Here is a 5,208-nt window from a genome sequence, read left to right as displayed (position 1 = left end):
CTCCAGAGATGTAAAGCACTGAGTTTAATATCTAAATATTACAAAAAAAACAAACTATGTGGTCCTAAATGGAGCAATGGAGGTACAAGTCTACTTAATTTTGTTCTAACAATGTTGTCCCAACAAAAGATGTTGTTCCAACAAAAGACACATTATAATACAATCAGGAATGCCTTTCATTAGGTTGGATAAGTGACCAACCCCACGAAACTCATGATAGTGGATCCAAGAAATATTTTCACTAGCGCATCATTGTTAAGAAATGGGTTATTGAATATGTCAAAAATATGGGGATGGTAGGATAGGAGATAACAATTCTAACAAGACTGCTTACCGCGTGTTCTGAGCTCTTGCGCCCCTGCTTCCTCGGCCCCTGTGGCCCTCTGCAGACCTCCTACCTGGCAGCCCCTACTACTGGGCCCTAATTCCTTCCCGGCATCCCCGCAACCGGGCTCTACCTTCCTCCTCCGGAACAGTTTTTAGCATAGGAGCGTAGCTCCCGCCATGAGTGCACCTAGGGTGGGGAGCCTTCTCCCACCCCGCTAATCTCTTCATAAGAAGCATTCAGAAGACTACTCTCGCAGAAAGGGAAGAAGCGTTTGACTCCAAAAGTCCCGAAATTCATAAAAAGACTGGAGGAAATTCTTGAGATCACCCTGCCAGAAGAACAACCAATGAAAATCGCCTTAGCACTGGCTGACAGAGGGTTGGTAGGACAATTTATGAGACACTGGCCCTCTACAAAAACAACAGACGACTGGATCCAACGCAACTAGAGGCCCCAGCTGGAAAAAAATGTGATTTTCTATGTTGTCGGAAGAGGGAATTGCATTTTCGAGTTCACCTCTAAAGAAGATCGAGATTTGGTTTTCAGAAACAGACTATATTTTATGGGAAATCAGGGTCTGTATCTTAATAAGTGGACCCCCGACTTCAATCCCTCAATCAACACCCCTAAAGAGGTCCCAGTCTGGGTCCGGCTCCCCAATCTTTTGATCCACTGCTGGAGCTATCACACCCTGCAGAAGATTGGAAATGGTCTCGGCCACTTCATTGACAAAGCAGATAACAAGGGCCAATATACCTACGCAAGAATCTGTGTGGAAGTCGATCTGGAAGCTGGACTGCCCGAAGTGATAAAACTTACAGTTGGAGAATGGCATCACTATCAAAAATTGGATTACGAGCAATTGCCTTTCAAATGCAGAACCTGTCATGAACATGGACACTTCCAACGAAACTGCCCAAAAGCCCCAGCCGGGGACAAAGTGGACGAAGAAGGATGGAAAGAAATCAAAAAGGGCAAGGCAGTCCCAAAACCAACTGAGAAGAAAAATTCAGGGCCATTGGTGAAGCCCCAGCCCAAACCAAAAGCCAAAGAAGTTCCAAAAGAGGGTTCTTCCTCTAGGGAAAAGACAGATGCCATTGGGACCCACGAGGAACTAGAAGACCCGTCGAAGAAAATGAAAGAAGCCGAGGCCAAGTCAAATCTTCCCCCAGCAGAGGTTGAACAAGGGGAAAAAAAAGAAAACAAGGAGTACTTCAATCTAGGCTCCGACTTTGAGGGAGATTCAAAAGGTGGAGTCTCAGATTCAGACAACTCGCAAGTCACTCCTCTCAAGTCGGCCAGGGGTCGAAAGTCCAAGAAGAAACAGAGAGAGGAAAAAACTTACCTAGATGTTCTCCAAGGCTCTCAGAAAACTCTCAAAGGAATGATGAATACTAGATCTAAGCGCAAGCATGGTCAGGCTCCAAGAGGAGCCACAACCTTCCAAGCCAGTAAATAATGAAATACGTCTCCTAGAACTATAGAGGGTTAGGCAGTAGGTTGAAAGAAGAAGCTCTGAAATACATTGTAAGGATGTACTCGCCTGAAATCCTTCTCATCCAGGAGACAAAAATGGAGGACCTTCTACTCCTCCAAGCAAGCAAATCATTCTGGCATAAAGGCCAAGGGAAAGCAGTTAGCGCCAGAGGTGCCTCTGAAGGGATTGCCTCCTTTTGGGATAGCTCAAAATATGATCTAATTCACGAAGAATGTTGCCCCCATTGGCTACTCACTAAGCTCCTCCATAAAGAATCTGGCCACCAAGTAAGTATGTTCAATCTTTATGCTCCGGTCTTACCATCTAAGAAAAAAATTGTTGGGACTCGCTTCAATCCTATCTTTTCTTGCACAATCCAGAAAATATTAGTATTGCAGGTGATATGAATGTTACGTTAGCCATAGAAGAGAAAAAGGGGAGCTCGCTGGTCAGGGACCCAGCTAGATAATGGGTTGAAGACATCATTTTAGATTAGGAATTGGAGGATATCAAGCCCACAATTGGGAAATTCACCTGGTCAAACAAAAGGATAGGCCCCGACCACATTGCTGCTCGTCTGGACAGATTTCTAGTCCAATCCTCCTTCTTGACCTGTGGTCTAATGGCCACCTCTAAAATTCTGTCGAACTACACCTCTGACCATAAACCCATTCTGCTTGAGCTCTCCTTAGATGGAAATCTTGGCCCCATTCCCTTTAGATTCAACTCTCTATGGATTCATCAAGAAGGATTCCAGGACGTGGTCTCTGAGGCCTAGAACCAGCAAGTCAAAGGATCCCCTTTCTTTGTGTGGGAAGAAAAAATGAGAAGACTTAAAAGGGAGCTCAAGGAGTGGGCTAAAAGGCTGAAAATGCCCACCGCCAAAAGAAAGGAGTTGCATGACAATTTAGAAGGCCATCAATTAACAATGGAGAATTCTGATGTAACTCAATCCCTTCTTCAAAAAGAAGTAGAACTGCAAAAAGATCTCCATAAAGCAAGTAGGGATGAAGAATTGTTCTAGAGACAGAAGTCCAGAAATATTTGGTTAAAGGCTGGAGACAAAAATACAAGTTACTTCCATAAGCAAGCTGAAGCACGTAAGCACTTCAAAACGGTAAATGAAATTCACTATCAAAACACTATGGTTAAAGTTTCTGAAGGCATAAAGCGAGTAGCCCACTCCTTCTTCAAAGATCTTTACTCTGCCCCGGAAGACACTCCTATTGATTCTCAAGCCTATCCGATTGACCTTATTCCTCACTGTGTTCAATATTCTGACAATATTATGCTGACTGCTCCGATCAGTATGAATGAGATTAAAAAAGCTTTGGATTGCATGGACCTGGACAAATCCCCGGGCCCTGATGGGTTCACAGCAAGGTTCTACCTTACTTGTTCGCCTACAATCAAAAAAGACCTTCTAAGAATGATCCATAAATCTTAGACCTGTACCAAGATTGGAGGTAGTACCAACTCGGCCTTCCTCACCTTGATTCTGAAAGACAAAGGCGCCACCGATTTCAGCAGATTCAGACCCATCTCTTTGTGTAACACAAGTTATAAGCTGATCACAAAAATAATAGGCAACCGTATTAAGAAAATTATGCCGGTCATCATCCCTAAAAACCAAGGAGGATTCATAAAAGGGAGAAAGATTCTTGACAATGTTGTGCTGGTGCAAGAAGCAATTCATTCAAGCTATCATTGAAAAGTTCTCATAACTTGGGTGAAAGCCTGCATTGCCTCCCCTTGGATAGCACCCCTGGTTAATGGTCATTCAACGGAATTCTTCCAGGCCTCGAGTGGGCTAAGACAAGGTTGCCCTTTGTCCCCGCTTCTCTATGCCATTCAAGCTTCACTGCTTAGCTTCCAGCTAGACTACTGTCAACAAATCCAAACTCTGCCAGGCCTAAGAATGGCTCACAATGTTAAAGACATAAATCATGCCCAGTTTGTTGATGATACTTTATTGCTTGGAGGAGCTAGCATAAATTCTGCTAGAACCTTCAAGAAGGAGTTGGACATTTATAAGGAGGTTTCGGGCAGCAAGATTAACTATCTAAAAAGCACGATCTATGGTTGGAATTGCTCGATCAAGGATTTGACAGACATAGCCAGGCTATTAGAAATGGAAAGAACCCTGACCTGGGAGTCATTTAAGTATCTTGGGATCCCAATCTTCAAATCAAATCCTAAGGTTGCTCACTGGATGCCTCTGCTAGACAAGCTAAAACTCAGAATACAAGCTTGGGGAGCCTCATGGTTGAATAATGCTGAGAAGGTAATCCTTATGAAATATATTCTTTAAGTCTCCCGGTTTATCAGAACTCCATCCTTCTAGCCCCTAAAACCTTTATTAGCAAAGTGGATGGTCTCTTGAGAATATTTATGTGGGAGGGAGGGAAAAATAATGAAAGAAGGCTCCATTTAGTAAATTGGGACACTATTAAGAAGCCATTCTTGGAAGGAGGTCTCCAAATGCGGGACCTGGCAGCCCAAAATCTTGCTCTGGGCTCCAAGCTCCTTTGGAACATTGTTTCTGGGAATCCCAGTTGGAGTAAGAGAGTTCTGTGGAAAAAATATTTTCATGGGCAGCATTTGAGGTGCTTGGACCAGCCTCCAAGAATTTCCAAAGGATCTCCAATTTTCAAACTCTGTCTCACAGCTTTGAAACATTTCAGTCATAAGCTTTATTGGATCCCAGGTAATGGGAAAAAAATAAAAATTTGGGAAGATTCGATTCTTGGAGATCAACCCTTGAATCAGATGGCAGAACTGGAAAATATCAGAGTTTGGCTTCAGGCCAGCAATCTGGAAACCCTTTGGGACATCTCCAATTGGACAAATGATGTTGAAAGTCTATGGGATGGTTGGAATTTGGGGGAGGTCCCTCATTGGCTGGATGGTGAAGCCAATTTATTGTTGGACTTGCTCCAAGGAAAATCTCCCTTAAAGGCCTCCTCTAAGGACAAAAGAGGGTGGGGTTCTCTCTCAGGCTCTTACTCAGTAGTAGAAGGTTACAAAAGTATGATGGTTGTCCCTAGCATCCCCCCAGAGCCAACTCAATGGAAATTTATTTGGTCTTTCCCTGCCCTCCCCAAAATTGACTTCTTTTGCTGGACTCTGGCGCATAAAAGTATCCTCACTAGAGATAACCTGAGGAAGCATGGAATGGAAGGTCCCTCCAGGTGCCCTCTTTGTGCTTCAGATGAAGAAACAGCTAACCACTTGTTCTTATTGTGCCCCTTTGCTCAAGAAGTTTGGAGGGGTGTCCTGATGTTAGGATCAGACAAAATAGAGCTTCCAGGAAATACTCAGGAACTGCAAAGAAACTGGGCCAAATTATCCACATTTTGTCTCTTCAAAAAAAGCCTTCTCAAGACTGCCTGGATGTGGATCC

This window comes from Pinus tabuliformis, chromosome 4_1 (assembly GCF_031772625.1).
Source record: "Pinus tabuliformis cultivar Carrire ecotype Pingquan chromosome 4_1, CPIR1, whole genome shotgun sequence".
Lineage (NCBI taxonomy): Eukaryota > Viridiplantae > Streptophyta > Pinopsida > Pinales > Pinaceae > Pinus > Pinus tabuliformis.
This window is presented reverse-complemented; position numbering follows the sequence as displayed.